General features: G+C 43.6%; 1 protein-coding gene and 1 non-coding gene across 2 annotated transcripts in view; one reads left to right on the top strand and one right to left on the bottom strand.

Moving 5' to 3' along the window:
• Positions 1-9,955: 9,955 nt before the first annotated feature.
• Positions 9,956-10,037, bottom strand: Trnas-aga (transfer RNA serine (anticodon AGA)). Its single transcript has one exon. It is a non-coding gene; the product is annotated as a tRNA-Ser (tRNA).
• A 3,375-nt stretch (positions 10,038-13,412) lies between these two features.
• The window catches only part of LOC143300731 (uncharacterized), a 48,728-nt gene continuing 44,640 nt past the window's right edge, over positions 13,413-17,500 (top strand). The window contains exon 1 of the mRNA XM_076614622.1: positions 13,413-13,686. The gene's annotated coding sequence lies outside the window, so the exon portion shown is untranslated. The remainder of the gene's footprint in view (positions 13,687-17,500) is intronic.

Genomic DNA, 17,500 nt, shown 5'->3' with positions numbered 1-17,500 from the left:
TCATAGTTACTTTCTGGTTCAGTTTGACCATCACAGTTATTGTCTTGTTCAGTTTGACCATCACAGTTACTGTCTGGTTTAGTTTGACCATCACAGTTACTGTCTGGTTTAGTCTGACCATCACAGTTACTGCTTGGTTCTGTTTGACCATCACAGTCACTGGTTTAGTTTGACCATCACAGTTACTGTCTGGTTTAGTTTGACCATCACAGTTACAGTTGGGTTCAATTTGATCAGCACAGTTATTGTTGGGTTTAGTTTGACCATCACAGTTACTGTTGGGTTCAGTTTGACGATCACAGTTACTGTTGGGTTCAGTTTGACCATCAGTTACTGTTGGATTTAGTTTGACGATCACAGTTACTGTCTGATTCAGTTTGGCCATCACAGTTAATGTCTGGTTTAGTCTGACCATCACAGTTACTGTCGGGTTCAGTTTGACCATCACAGTTACTGTCTGGTTCAGTTTGACCACCACAGTCATTCTTTGGTTTAGTTTGATCATCACAGTTATTGTCTGGTTTAGTTTGACCATCACAGTTACTGTCTAGTTTAGTTTGACCATCACAGTTACTGTCTAGTTTAGTTTGACCATCACAGTGACTGTCAAGGTCAGTTGGACCATCACAGTTACTGTTTGGTTTAGTTTGACCATCACAGTTACTGTCTGGTTTAGTTTGACCATCACAGTTACTGTCTGGTTCAGTTTGACCATCACAGTTACTGTCTGGTTTAGTTTGACCATCACAGTTACTGTCTGGTTTAGTTTGACCACCACAGTCATTCTTTGGTTTAGTTTGACCATCACAGTTACTGTCTGGTTTAGTTTGACCATCACAGTTACTGTCTGGTTTAGTTTGACCATCACAGTTACTGTCTGGTTCAGTTTGACCATCACAGTTACTGTCTGGTTTAGTCTGACCATCACAGTTACTGTTGGGTTTAGTTTGACCATCACAGTTATTGTCTGGTTTAGTCTGACCATCACAGTTACTGTCTGGTTTAGTTTGACCATCACAGTTACTGTCTGGTTTAGTTTGACCATCACAGTTACTGTCTGGTTCAGTTTGATCATCACAGTTACTGTCTGGTTCAGTTTGATCATCACAGTTATTGTCTGGTTCAGTCTGACCATCACAGTTACTGTTGGGTTTAGTTTGACCATCACAGTTATTGTCTGGTTTAGTCTGACCATCACAGTTACTGTTGGGTTTAGTTTGACCATCACAGTTACTGTCTGGTTCAGTTTGACCATCACAGTTACTGTTTGGTTTAGTTTGACCATCACAGTTACTGTCTGGTTCAGTTTGACCACCACAGTCATTCTTTGGTTTAGTTTGACCATCACAGTTATTGTCTGGTTCAGTTTGACCATCACAGTTACTGTCTGGTTTAGTTTGACCATCACAATTGTTGTCTGGTTTAGTCTGACCATCACAGTAATTGTTTGGTTTAGTTTGACCATCATAGTTACTTTCTGGTTCAGTTTGACCATCACAGTTACTGTTGGGTTTAGTTTGACCATCATAGTTACTGTTGGGCTCAGTTTGATCATCACAGTTACTGTCTGGTTTAGTTTGACCATCACAGTTACTGTTGGGTTTAGTTTGACCATCATAGTTACTTTCTGGTTCAGTTTGACCATCATAGTTACTTTCTGGTTCAGTTTGACCATCACAGTTACTTTCTGGTTCAGTTTGACCATCACGGTTACTGCTTGGTTCTGTTTGACCATCACAGTTATTGTTGGGTTCAGTTTGACCAGCACAGTTACTGTCTGGTTCAGTTTGGCCATCACAGTTACTGTCTGGTTCAGTTTGGCCATCACAGTTACTGTCTGGTTCAGTTTGGCCATCACAGTTACTGTCTGGTTCAGTTTGACCAGCACAGTGACAGCAATAACACGCACGGGAGAGTGGACTGTGAGGAAAAAGAGAACAAACCTGTCTTATTTATGTAACACAGAGAACACACGCTGATGACATACCTCCAGACTTCGGGATGTTGACTCAGCTGGTGGTGGGGACTCGAGCGGGGGTTGCGAAAAAAGAAATCCTGCTCATGTTCAACCGCACTATGTTGTAAACATTTCACAATTCGATGCGACGGGTGATGGGCGCATCAACCGAGTGGTTAAAGCGTTAGACATTCAATCTGAGGGTCCCGGTGTTCGAATCGCGGTAACGGCACCTGGTGGGTAAAAGGTGGGGATTTTTCAGATCTCCCAGGTCCACATATGTGCAGATCTGCTTGTGTCCGAACCTCCCCCGTGTGTATATGCAAGCAGATCAAATACGCACGTTAAAGATCCTGTAATCCATGTCAGCATTCGGTGGGTAATGAAAACAAGAACATACCCAACATTCACACCCCCGAAAACAGAGTATGGCTGCCAACATGGTGGGGTAAAAACGGTCATACACGTAAAAGCCCACGAGTGAACGTGGGAGTTGCAGCCCACGAACGTAGAAGAAGAAGAAGATACGATATGTGTTTTGATCACGAAGCACCTTGTAAAACGTACAAAAATGCGTTTCACGGTAAAGTCTCCCTCCACTCCAGCCCTACCCCTTCTGAATTGTAGCCGGTAATTTCTGTTGTGCACGTGCATGCACGCTCTGTGTTTTCTTTCTTTCTGTTCAACGTCTTTTCACTGGGAAGTGACATTAGACGTGGGGGTGGGGGTGGGGGTGGGGGGGGGGCAGTTGTGCATGTGTGTGCGCCGTGGGGGTTGGGGGATGGAGAATGGGGCGATGGGAAGAACACGCTGTGTGTGTGTGTGTGTGTGTGTGTGTGTGTGTGTGTGTGTGTGTGTGTGTGTGTGTGTGTGTGTGTTTCTGTGTCTGTGATAACGATAATAACGATAACGATTTTGTTTCATGAGAGAAGTTGAATAACCATGCATGCTCCTTTACGTCCATCCTTCAGGGTAAAATATGAAACATTAATTCCAAATAAATCAATAAAAACGATTCGACAGATCACAGAAATCGAAACGGGGTACACTCACACACATGAGATCCAGACAGACAGGCAGAGAACGAAGGACAGAGCGGCATAGACCCATACGGACACAATGTTCAAGCACAAGGCGATTGCCCCTCATGAAGTGGTGCAAACACATAGCCGATAAACAAGCAGAACAAGAGAGGCAAGGCCTTCAAGACTCACTTGTGATACACTTAAAAAAAAAAAAAAAAAAAATCCAAGCTTGTTATGTATTGAGTATAATTTCAAAATGTAGTGTTTAAGATGAGAAAGATCAGTTTTAAGCAAATTAAGTCCCCTAGCATTAATTACAGAGTAATTTCCCTTTTTTACTATCTGCACCAAAACGTTTGCAAAATAAATACAACTTCCATGCTTAGAAAAAGAAGTTCCTGTTTGAACAAAAAATGATAATAATGACTGCTCTTGTTGTTGGGTCAGAATATCAGATCAAAGTGCCAAGTTTAGAGAATACAAAAAAAATATAAATATAACAATAAATGCAGTTTGCATATAATTAGGCTTCATTTTTTTTATTTTTTTGTGCCCATCCCAGAGGTGCAATAGTTTTAAACAAGATGATTGGAAAGAACTGAATTTTTCCTATTTTTATGCCTAATTTGGTGTCAACTGACAAAGTATTTGCAGGGAAAATGTCAATGTTAAAGTTTACCACACACACACACAACCGAACACCGGGTTAAAACATAGACTCACTTTGTTTACACAAGTGAGTCAAAAATCACACACGGTCATGTGATCAATAAACAAATTTAGTTCAGCATTTTAAGACGTCACAGTTTTTGACAGTCTGAACGCTTTGAACAGGTAGACTAATTGCATAATGTCTGTACATGCCTAGATGAATGATAAGTAACGCTAACCCATGCTAATTGGGGAATAGTTATAATAACAATGTACATTTGTAGAGCGCCCTTTCTCTCTAATAATTCAAGACGCTTTCAAGATATATTTCGGAAAAAATCAAGACATATATATACCTCGCTCTTAAATCACTGAGACAGCAGAGACCGTGAGTGTGTGATGCAATACCTCACACCACCGCCATTAATCTGTTGACCTGGGTTAGTAGAGGTTTAATCAGACTAATCTGACGAAAACAATGAACCCAATAACAAGTTGCGACATTCACTTCAACTCTCTCTTCAACGAAGTAAAGTATGCGTTAACTTGATAATAACATCACACATCTCACACTAAAAGTTTTAAATCTATACAAAAGAGCAAGAGCTTTCGTAAAAGCAAAACAAAAGTAATACGTCATGTGCTTAAGGTTAACTCTCTCCATACGAACGGCGAAAGAGACGACGTTAACAGCGTTTCACCCCAATTACCATCATCAAAATATTGCAAGCGGAAGGCTCTTATACTGAAGAGGTGAATGTTGACAAAGAAACCACAATTCTGACGACGGAAGCTAAAGGTTGGGTCATTCAGACACCCACTGGACATCCGAGGGGTCTGTGTAGAGGAGAAGAGAGGACTGGCCGCACTGAGTGAGTTAAAGGTGCAATATTCTAAACGGCCACTGGGGCAGTGAATTCACATACACGGTGTCTTGGGCTCGGCATAGGAGGGCGGGGCCCAGTCCTCTCCTTCCGCCGTTTTAACCACCCCCAGCCAAAGTCAAGCACCCATTCACACCCGGGTGGGATAAAGGAAATCAGACTTAAGTGCCTCTACCGTGTACACAACACCATGAGGTTCAATCGGGGCCTCGAACCCCGATCACCGGTGAACTCGAAAGTGCGCATGCGTAGGATATGGTTGACTTTCTTTATTCCTCTGTCATTTCATTCCTCGTTTTCCTGATTTTTTGAGCTTTCTATCTACCGTATTCACTCAAGTTTGGGTTTGTAGAGTTAGTTCTGTCCGAATCGTCGTTATTCTGAGTTACGAGTCTGTCATCCATTTCAACTTCAATTGCTAGTTCATTTTAAGTTGTCCAACTTGAAGCACCTACTAAACCATAAACCGGATGTTGATATCTTTCGAATGAGAACACTGTTGGCTTGGCCTAAATAACACCCTACTGCCAACAATTTACGTAATCAACAAGGCTATAGGATACTGCTACTTGTGCTAGAACCAGAAGGCTGCCAACGCAATGAGAGGTATGTGTGTTTTTCTCTTGTTCCTCGCCATGCTAGCTTTTCAAGACTTCCACCGAGTTGACACCAACACCGGTGGTGTAATGCTTTTTCTTCGATCTTTTAAGAAAGCTTTCAAGTCCTACCCAACTCAAACATCGACTCAGATGCCCTCTAAAACAACGTTTCTCCTACTCCTTATACTGGCTGGTGACATATCTCCAAACCCAGGACCTAAACCCCTCAAATACCCATGCGGAGTGTGTGCAAAGGCATGCAAGTTTGACCCCAAGGCCCCTAGCGTCTGCTGTGACTCCTGTGACACCTGGTATCATCAGCATTGTATGCGTATGCCGGATGCAGTCTTTGGAGCCCTGAATAACGTGAGCTGGGAGTGCTGTAAATGCGGCCTACCAAACTTTGCATCCACCCTCTTTGACACATCAACGTTTGAAATATCAAATCACTTCGACCCCCTCTCACCATCAAGTGATTCTAGTCTCAGCTTTACGACACCAAATGCAACGTCCTCCCCAAGAAATACTGCTCGTCAAAGACCCTCGAGCTCCTCATCTCAGAAATCCTCTGCTACCACCCACACTACCATGAGGAAAGATTTACCAGTGAGAGTAGTGGTTGCTAACTTTCAATCGGCCCGTGGGAAGAAACATCTAATAGAAGGGCTAGTAGACTGGTATTCCCCTGACATCATCATAGGCACAGAGTCCTGGCTTGACAGTTCCATCAAATCAAGCGAAATGTTTCCAACTGACTTTGTAGCCTATAGACGAGACAGACCAGAAAATCCTCATGGAGGCGTATTTATATTAGTCTCATCTAAACTTCAAAGCTGCCAACCTGAAAAACTCCAAATCAAAACCACCAAAGAGATGATCTGGGTAGAAATCTCCATCAAAGGAGCAAAAAAACTGTATGTCTGTGCATATTATAGACCTCAATCTGACAACAAATCTGGCCTCTTCACTGACTTGGAAACTTGTCTCCAGAAACTGCCTGCCGATGGACACATCTGGATTGGAGGAGACTTTAATCTAGATGACATCAACTGGAAAGCTGGATTAGTACCCAAGTACGCACAAGATGGCAAAATATGCAAAGAACTCCTCCAAGTAGCGGCTGACGCGCATCTAGAACAGATGATCCATGAACCAACTAGAATAACTCAGGACACTGCTACCACCCCTGACATTTTCTTAACAAACAACAGTACCCTAATCAACAATGCAAGAGTCGTGCCAGGAGTGTCGGATCATGAAGCAATCTTCGAGTCATCTCTCCGACCATACTACACGAAACATCCCTCCAGAATAGTACCAAATTTCCAAAAAGCAGACTTCAACATAATAAAAGAAAAATTGTCTGACGCCCAAGACTCCTTCATCGAGACATCAGCCACGCTTAGCGTTTGCGAACTTTGGGAAAGGTTTAAAACCATAATCCACTCCCTCGTGAAGGAACACATCCCCTCAAAAACTGTCCGAAACAAATCCAGCCATAAACCCTGGATTACCCCCCACATCAAGTCAATGAAAAGAAAACTCGCTCGGAAATTTAGAAAGAGCAAAACCTCATCTGACCCCTCAGTAAGACGACAGTACCTACAGATGAAGGGCAAAGTACAGCGGGAACAACGTCATGCATACTGGACTTACATCAACAACATCATTGATCCTCCCAAAAGCGATGATGAGCAGTTGAAAGGGAGCAACCAAAAGCGATTCTGGAATTACATCAAATCTCTCAGACGTGACAGTACAGGGGTATCTCCACTTCGAGACCAAGGAAGATTATTTGCATCCCCAAAAGAAAAGGCCAACATTCTAAACCACCAGTACAAGTCAGTCTTCACGAGAGAAAAAAGCAGCAAAATCCCAACACCATCGGGAGTGTCCTACCCTGCAATGGCCGAGATCACGATCGACAAGGAAGGGGTACGCAAATTGCTGAAGAACATCAACCCATATAAAGCAGCAGGACCTGATGAGATTCCAGCAAAAGTGTTGAAAGAGTGCGCAGATGAGATCGCGCCCCTGCTCTCTATTATCTTCACCAAATCACTGGCAGATGGATGTGTACCAGACGACTGGAAAATGGCGAACGTGACAGCAGTTTTCAAAAAGGGCAATCGTAACTCTGCTGCTAACTACAGACCGGTCTCCCTCACCAGCATATGCTGTAAGATGCAAGAACACATCCTAGCAAGCAACATCATGCGCCATCTGACCCAACATGAAATACTTGACAACGCACAACATGGGTTCAGAGCCAGAAGGAGTTGCGAAACTCAACTGCTAACATTGTTCCAAGACATCGCCAAAAACCAGGACAACAGACAGCAGACCGACATGGTAATCCTGGACTTCTCCAAAGCCTTTGACAAGGTCCCCCACAAACGCCTCCTCCGTAAGCTAGACCATTATGGTATACGAGGATCGACGTTAGACTGGATCAAGGCATACCTTTCTGACCGCACCCAAATCGTCGTAGTTGACGGCGAAAAATCTGAGCCAGCACCTGTCATCAGCGGAGTCCCACAGGGGACAGTTCTAGGCCCCATCCTATTTCTGATTTACATCAACGATCTGCCTCAGAACATCAAGGCCAATATTAGATTGTTCGCTGATGACTGTATAGTCTACTCCACCATCAAGACAATCCAAGACTGTAAAATGCTCCAACGAGACCTCAACACCCTGTCTGACTGGGAACAGCGTTGGGGAATGGAATTCCACCCAGAAAAATGTAATGTCCTTACCTGTACAACATCAAGGAACCCCATCAGCTACAACTACAAATTAAAAGGACACACCCTCGAGCATGTTGACAGCGCAAAATATCTCGGCGTCGACATAAGAAATGATCTAAACTGGAAAGAACATGTTACAAGAGTCACCAACAAAGCCAATAGCATGGTAGGCTTCCTAAAAAGGAATCTAAAAACATCCAATAAAACCACCAAAGCCAATGCCTACCAAACTCTTGTACGCCCGCACCTGGAGTATTGTTCATCAGTCTGGAGCCCGTACAAAGAAGGTCAAAAGAACAAGATTGAAATGGTGCAAAGAAGAGCAGCACGTTATGTACACAGTGACTACGGGCGGACCAGCAGCGTAACACACATGCTGCAAGAACTAAGATGGGAATCCCTCGAATCACGGCGGAACAGACAAAGGCTGACCCTGATGTATAAAATGGTCAACGGCATTGTAGACATCCCTCCAGACAAATTTCTCAAGAAAGGATCCGGCAGAACAAGATCAGATCATCGACACAAATTTGTCCATCTTAGCTCCTCCTCTGACCCTTATAAATACAGTTTTTTTCCCATCAACCATCCCCGTCTGGAACTCCCTGCCTGCAACAGCAGCAGAGGCTCCCTCCTTGGCAGCTTTCAAGAGGGAGCTGAACAAGATCACAGTTTAGTCCCCCCCCCCCCCCCCCCCCTTTTTTTTTTTCCCCCCCCGGAGGGACGCTGCGAGTGACGGTGGGTGAGAGTATGTATACATGCTCTTTCTCATTGTCACCCCCTCCGGAGGAAAAGATAGGTCTAATTAGGTTTTAGTTAGGTATTTACGCCTCTGCGCACACAGGTCATTAATAGTCAGTAATGACGGCTGACCTTCCAATTTGAAGATTTTGAAGATTGAACTGTGGATCACAAGTCCCACAGCCTCCTTTGTCAAGTGAACCGCTTAAAAAAAAAAAAAAATCCTTTGGTTGTGGCATTGGTTGTAGTCAACACCCGTGTTCACGAGATTTGCTTGCTTCGGTTCGAACCACAGAGGTATGTTAAAGTCACACCCAGTTAGCCAGCCTGGGGCGCTGGAACTCCGCTTCGTAAAAAGCGAATTAATTAGGGAAGTCACTGCGTCCGTCAGTGCGCTTGCCGTCACGGAAAAGACACACTGCAAGGAAGTCGTGCACGGTCCTGACCGGCTGAATTCTGTAAACAGCTGACAGCTCACCACTGTGGAGATATTCACGTATTTATTGAGGCATCTTGCCACAACGCTTATTCTTGAAGCTCTATGCGCTTCTGGATAGACAATACACGAAGAAATATCAATGATAATGATAATGGATAAAACAAGGAAAACCTGCAGTTTCGGACCCGTGACTTCTGACACTTGTTTTTGTCGTCTTCTCGTCCCGCACGGTGAGTACGTGCAGTGCATTTGGGTGTTTTTGTTTGTTTCTCTGTGTGTGTGTGTGTGTGTGTGTGTGTGTGTGTGTGATGTTGCTTTTGTGGCACAACATTTTCTGTCAAATATATTTCTGCCGTGTGTTCAGTGATTAAGGTCAATTTTCTCGATGTCAATTTCGCGAACGTTCTACAGTCGAGAAGCAAACCAATGGCAATGTAATTCTATCATTTGATTTTGTGTTCACGGCCCAGGGCCTGACAACAACAACAAACTGACAATTCAATGAAGTAACATGCCGTGTAACAGATCAGTGCAGTAACCTACAGTGTAACAAACTAACAGAACAGTGAAGTAACCCACAGTGTAACAAACAACCAGAATTTTCAACAAAATTTGAAGCTGGCCGCTCAGTTTCAGTTTCAAGGAGATGTAGAAGTGTGTGGAGTGAGCCATATACGCTACACCACAACTGCCTTGAACAACGACGACGACGAAAGAGTATCGTCACATAAACCCAACGTGTTCGTCACTGAGGCTTTGAGAGAACTTCGCCAAGGTTTGTGTCAGCCAATAACATAAAATGAAACAAAAGATTAAAACTAAGTAAACGAGTGAAAGCATCACTGAACGTAATCATTTTAGAATTAAAAAAAAAAATTATTAAAAAAAAACAAGAACAACAAAAAAACCCGTCGCCGACAGGATTCGAACCTGTGCGGGAAGATCCCAATGGATTTCTAGTCCATCGCCTTAACCACTCGGCCACGACGACTACCTGACAGCAAGATAGTTGCGTTTACTAAAGAAACTACACTGAACCTCTTACTACTGAGTGGTGTTATCTGGTGGAAATTTTTGAACAGGTGGCCACCAGAGAATCGTGTCATGTTGAAGAAAGCTAATCCACATTTCCCTTCCACTTCTCTGTGTGCCGGACAGGCGGGGTAACGTCCACGCCTTGTCATGTGAACCGCTACTCTTCCGTTATGGGGAAGAAAAAATGTGGATATTATATTGCCCGAGTTAATTAGCCACCCCTCCCCACCCCCCACCCACCCCAAAAAAAAACACACAAAAAAACAACAACAAAACAAAACAACAACCCAACAACAAAAAAAGACGTTAGGGTAAAGTCCAAGATGAGCATCCTAAATTATTGCACCTATTTTACCGGCAATTTTTGTCAGTGCATGTGTGAAACGATACGTTACCATTTGTCGATGTTGTAACCCATTTTAGGGTGGATTTAAACTCTTATTTTGTACGGCGTTATTTTACTCATTTTTGACTGATTCAGTCACTAAATTAGCGTGCCACCATCTTGCTTTTCCGCCCCACAAACCATGGAAATATAACCAATTGGTGCAATGATTTATACTGGATGCTAAGTTCAGTTAGCGACGTTCAGATAACTTACCAATAAATTCTTGAGATAACTCCCGATGTGAACTAAGCGGCCACACGAAACACCGTTAGAACTGTTGTGTCGTCTGCCCAGTCACTGTGCTGGCTGTGTGCACATTGAACTTCAGGCGAAAAAAAAAGCCAGTAAAAAAACCCCAAACAAACAAAAACCGTGACAAACAAAAATAAATGAATAAATTAAATTTTAAAAAAAGGAAAAAAAAACCGAAACAAAACACACACACACACACACACATAAAAAAAAATAATCCCCCGCCATTCCCCCCCGCACCCCCCCCCCCCAAAAAAAAAAAGTGCACGTGCAGGTCGTGTTCTCCGTGCACGTGAAAACAGCTCACAGAGAAGAGGGCTGTGACAGATGGTCAAAGCGTCCAACGACGAGCATTGTGTATTGTGTGTGTTGTCGGGGGCCCGGTGGGTGGGTGGGTGTGGGTATGGCGGGGGTGCCATGGCCGGTGCTGGAGCCCCAATTTTGAGGAGGATTGCGCATCATGTGTGTGTGTGTGTGTGTAAAGAAGCCAAAAGTTGTCAATAAATTTTGCGTGCAATCGGGGTTGTTCTTTAATTAAATTTTCAGTTCAAACTGACTTTATTTCCAACGGTGACTGCAGTATCCTCCACCATGCTTCACAAAGTCAGGTGACATTTTTCAATTGAAAGCGAACGTTTTCTCGACAACAGCTTATACACAAAAATATATAACACGATGTATTGCAGAGGAGGAGGAATTTTGATTAATGTCCCGTCACACAGATCGGTGATTGAAGACATTTTGTTAAGTATTTATGAATACATTTGAGTATTATCGGTTAGAACTGAGGGGTGGGAGATGTGAATGAATGGATGGTTTGGGGGAAACTGCACAAATGAGGGTGAAATTAGGGTAAAATTATTATAAAAAAAAATCTAGAGTGTTGAGGAACCAGTATATGTCGTAACTTTATGTACAGACGTCACTCTATAATGAACTGAAATTCCTCTCAAGTCACTGACAATTGCATTCAGGTCTGGTTTTTAATCACGTTGCATCACTGATACGTTATGACAGCATCAGAATCCGTCCGATTGCGGCAGTTTATCACTGCTACAACTAAAGTGAGTTAGTGTATGAACATAATGTCTGTCTCCAGCACACACACACACACACACACACACACACACACGTCGTCAGTCACACACACACACACACACACATGCACACACACACACACACACACACACGTCGTCAGTCACACAAACACACAGACACATGCACACACACACACACACACACACACACACACACACACACACACACGTCGTCAGTCACACACACACACACACACACACACACACACACACACACACACACACGTGACACACACGCACAGAGAGAGACGGAGAGAGAGAGTATTAAAATTTGGACCTTTACCGGCACACATATTCATACACTGACGAAGAAATGGGAGATTGTACGTGTTTGAATCAGTCGAAGAGAGAGAGAGAGGGTGAGTCAGAGAGAAAGACAGACAGAGAGAGAGAGAGAGAGAGAATATCATGAGTTGGAATTTGGACTGTCACACGCATGTTCATACAATGATTGAGGAAATGGGATAGTATGTTTGTTTGAATTTTGGAAGAGAGAGAGAGAGACTGAGAGAGAGAGAGAGAGAGAGAGAGAGATTCGGTTTGAAATGTGGATTGCCATACCATAGAAAGTGAGAGGAAGGACTCACAATTCAGTAGATTTTTTTTTACTGGCCATACCAGTATAGCAAGAGCGAGAGAACGTGTGTCGGGGGTGGGGGGGGGACAAGGGGGTCATAAGAGAAACTCTGTGTGAGTGTGTGTGCATGAGAGAGAGAGAGAGAGAGAGAGAGTATCCATGTCTCACAACCCAATGAAAGAAGCGGGGCTTGGAAAATAAACAGATATAATCAATGTCCATATAGTATGACACATAGAGAGACTGCATGAAAAGCAGAAATTTGAAAATTTGGTTCGGCGTCACCCCCGGCAAAACCGTTGCACCCGTTGTTAGCCATTGCTCACGGCGGTGTGTGTGCACGAGGTTCTTGCTGGATCACACACACACACACGCACACACACACACACGCGCACGCGGCACACACCGACACACACACGCACACACACGCCACTAAAATAACACCTGACGCATCCCTCTTTTTTTTTTTTTTTCTTTTTTTAAAGTTTAACAACGAACAAGGCTCGAAGCGTCCTACTTTCGTTTATCTCTATCCGCCTTTTCCACTTGAGTTGCTGGCTTTCTGTTCGAATCTCCTGTCTGTCAAATTTCAAACTGTTAGCGGCTGTCTGACGTGTGGGTTTGGTTGTGTTTTTTTTTTCAGTAAAAGTTAATTTAGATTTCTTTTATGTGCCAGAGATATGCTAAAATTCAAATTCCTCAACACAAGTCATGGTTGATTCACAAAAATACTCTTTTCCAAGACCGTTTTCTTTCTGTTGATGATGTCGTCTGCTAAAAATTTGGAAAACGAACCCTCCCCCCTTTTAAATAATGGAATCAGCGACGCGACAAACACTATGACATACGCCTACGTCACTTTGGGAACGATCCAAAAATGAAGTTGGGGGTTGACAGGTCGGTGGCCTGGTTGGCTTTACCGCGTCTGTGTGTGTGTGCGAGGTCAAGTGTGCTAGGCAACAGGGCCAGCGCCGCGAGATTCAATCGTGGCAAAGGCGGTTGGCTTTTCCTGAATCTGCGATTCTAGCAGGAAACAAGCGCCTTGCCGCTCAAACAGAGCGAACAAATAATCAGCAAACTGCTTCTGACGTAGTTCCTCATTAGTGGCGTTGTAACAAGTACCAGGAGAACACACTCCGTTCCACTACTACCCTCAGTGCTGACATTCTGTACACGTTGTTCTGCTAACTGGACTGTTCGTCGGCTGATCAATATTTGCTTCCAGGATTCAGGGACTGGCGAAAGGTCTTGGGGTTTTCTTTTCTCTTCACCCTTGTGTGAACTGTATGAGGTGAGCCAGTCTTTGTTGTTCTAGATTAGCAAAAGTTGTGTGTTAAGCCAGTCCCCGGCGGCATACAAAGCACTGAAACCGACAGCATAAAAATAAAAAAAATCATTGTAAATGACCATTTGAACTATACTGGGTTGAGGTATCAGCTGAAAAAACACACAAAACAAAACAAACAAAACCACACCAGCATCAGTGATACAATCCGCACATTTTTCTGATCAATTTATATTGATTTGTTAATGATCAAACTGATTTATTGGTAAAATCAGTGTAGTAAAGCAACCCTTCCATTCCATCAGAGAAAATGCAAATGATATGAACAAGATGAATCTGTGTGTGTGTGCACAGTGTGTGTGTGTGTGTGTGTGTAAGTAAGAGAGAGAGAGACTATTATACGTCAGTGTGTGTTTCATGTCTATGATCGTATTTGACCACGGGTCTTTGAGTGTTTGATGGTTTAAGTTGAGATATATACTAAGCAGTCATACTCTTAACTGATGGTGACTATATAGCGTTTTAGAGAGAGAGAGAGAGAGAATATTGACAAACCAATGCTTTTTATGCTACCAGTAATAATCTTGATGTTTTTATCTTTTTTTTTTCTTGATGTTCAGCTTTATTTGTCTCACCTCTCTCTCTCTCTCTCCCACACACACACACACACACACAAACACACGCTCTCTCTCTCTGTCTCCCTCTTTTTTCCCTTGCATTGATGCATGATACAAGATGTCCTTTGAACCAATTTTCAGGCATCTTATTTTGCTAAACGTGCATCGCGCGTGTGTGTGTGTGTGTTTGTACGTGTCTGTCTATCATCAGTATTACTGTGTCTGTGTCAGTGTGTTTCAATCCGTGGTCGAGAAGGGCGTGAGGGGTAAGGGAAGGTGGGGGAGGTGAAGGAAGAGAGGATGAGTGAAGGGAGAGCACTGTCTGATATCACGTGGACATGTATGTGCTGGCTGTGTCAGTGCGCCAGAAAAAAGAAGAAAAAAAAAAGAAAAAAAAGCAACATCTCTTGTCTCGCATTAAAAAACACACCAAACCCATGGTCTTGTTTATTGCGCGCGCACACTGACTCTCTCTCTCTCTCTCTCTCTCTCTCTCTCTCACACACACACACACACACACACACACAGACGGTTGTTTCAGTTTATCAGACCTCACGGCACCCCCAGTATGTCTTGAAGATCTGTTTGAGAGATGTTGAAGAGGTCTGTTATCTCATCCTAAACATCTTCTTTGTTCGTGGGCTGCAACTCCCACGTTCACTTGTATGTACACGAGTGGGCTTTTACGTGTGTGACCGTTTTTTCCCCGCCACTGGCCATGCCGAGGAAGCCAGTCTCCGTTTTTTGGGGATATTAGTACCCCGCAGATAAACCAGCAGATTTCTGCAAACAAAATAACACGAAACAATTTTATTCTTTCCGTTCGGAACGGAGTCTGGTACACTGATGCAGCGTCACTATCTTGCATAACGTGTGGTCAGGCAAAGACCAAAAAGTCTTTTAAATACTTAACTTTAATTGTAACCGTATTGAGTCGTACAATACAGTATTGTTTCATTCTTTTAATACGTAAGATGGCGCTTTTTTTTCTCTCTTTTTTTAACATATGAAGTCTTTTGTTATAGAGTATTATTTCCGCAGTTTTTGTTTGTTTGTCTTTTCGTATGTGAGAAAATGATTTATACCAATGCATATTTATTCTAATATTTGTTGAAATGAATTGTTTAAAAAGCGAGGAAAAGATAGAAATATTAGAAACCATAAAAATGGTCAGGCCAGGTCGTATCACACTGCTGCATTCCTAACGCCAGTCGTTAAAGCGTTGGACTTTCAATCTGAGGGTCCCAGGTTCGAATCTCAGAAACGGCGCCTGGACGGTGGGTAAAGGGTGGAGATTTTTTCCCGATCTTCCAGATTAACATGTGCAGACCTGCTTGTGCCTGGACCCCCTTCGTGTGTATACGCAAGCAAGATCAAATACGCACGTTAACGATCCTGTAACTGATCCATGTCCGCGTTCGGTGGGTTATAGAAACAAGAACATACCCAGCATGTACACCCCCGGAAACGGAGTATGGCTGCCTACATGGCGGGGTAAAAACGGTCATACACGTAAAATTCCACTCATGTGCATACGAGTGAATGTAGGAGTTGCAGCCCACGAACGAAGAAGAAGAGGAAGATTTATAATGTGTTCATTCAAGCTGGTTGTTTTCGACTGAATGAATCGTTATTAAATGATTTACACTAGTCACGACTTTGAAATGCTCGGGGGAAAAAATGAAGAAAAGGCGACTGGGGCGAGGGAGGGATACTTTATCGACTTTCAGGGAAAGCACTCTACCAAGAAAATTTAAACTGTCCTGCATGACGTTTTCTTTGGCTGTAAGAAAAACGCTTGGCGCTGGGAATGAAACAAACTTTCGTCCGTCTGAGGGAAAGGACAAAACTATGAGTCACACAGACATGGTTGTACATGGTCTGCATATTTGTTGCTGCACACTTGAGCAAAAAAACCCCCACACTTCGTAAGAGCCCAAGGACCACAACTCCGTTCCAGGTAGGCGCGCGCGCCAACCGCACCTACCCACCTTTTCGGAGAGGAAAAAGAGTTGAAAAGTATGAAAAGGGAGGGAAAGAGCAGTTCCGGGTAGGTTTTTCCAGATGGTCCGTTCAGTTGAAAGGTCAGTTTCTGTTTCACAGTACTTAATCCTCATGCGTTCCCTTCCTTCCCGCACAGCCCATGTGTCTGTGAGGACACAGTGGTCAGCTGTCATGTTAAGAGTTCAAAGATGAAGTACAGGAACCAACTGAGGCCAAGTACGGCTGAGTTCTTTGTTGAATTATCTTTTTTGATCTGTCTATTTACACACACACACACACACACACACCATCGCACCAACAATAAACGCAAAGAAAAAAGAAAAAAAAAGTATAAAACCAAACGTACATGAGTGTGTGGACTTTCGGTTGAGGCGATAAACCTAGGTCCCCGTGTACAGCACGCACTTAGCGCACGTGAAAGAACCCGCGGCAGCAAAAGGGTTTTCCCTGGTGAATTCTACAGAGAAAAAACTCCACTTTGATAGAAAAGCAAATACAACAGCGGACAGAAAAAAGAAGATACATATATATATATATATATGGGTGGCGCTGCACTTTGGCGACACACTCTCCCATGCAGGGGCGAGCAGCCAGTATTTCATACAGAGAAATTCATTGTTGACGAAATTAATGCACAATACATAATATGCTGAGGTCGGGGAAGTTTAAACGCTAGTGAGGGAAATACAACCAAACTGACGCATCGAATGTTGCTTTTTGCCCCGACCCACTGCACTGGGAAACAGTTTTGGATTCAAAACAAAACGAAACAAACAAACAAAACACGTATTTATAAAACAATAGTCATGATCCTTGCGCGAACAACAGTGCACCCCGCTGCCCACGTCACCCTCCCACGGGAGGGTTGTGTGACATGTGTGATGGTTGTTTGGGCGGCATTGTGACGGGTCGGCGACACTGCTTGTATTGGTCACACTGCCATTACACATACTGCACCGTCCATGACACCGCCAGGACTGGTAGTGGGTGCAACTGGATGGTCAGGTCCTTTCCTTCTTCTTCGTTCGTGGGCTGCAGCTCCCACTTTCACTCGTATGTACACGAGTGGGCTTTTTTTTTTCGTGCATGACCGTTTTTACCCCCGCCATGTAGGCAGCCATACTCCGTTTTCGGGGGTAAGCCCGTTCCAATGATCATCTCTCTGGGTTTTTTGGGTTTTTTTCTCTCTCGTTTTGGGG

The sequence above is a fragment of the Babylonia areolata genome, chromosome 26 (assembly GCF_041734735.1).
Source record: "Babylonia areolata isolate BAREFJ2019XMU chromosome 26, ASM4173473v1, whole genome shotgun sequence".
Lineage (NCBI taxonomy): Eukaryota > Metazoa > Mollusca > Gastropoda > Neogastropoda > Buccinidae > Babylonia > Babylonia areolata.
Note: the sequence above shows the minus strand (reverse complement) of the source record. Positions and strands in the feature narration are given on the sequence as shown.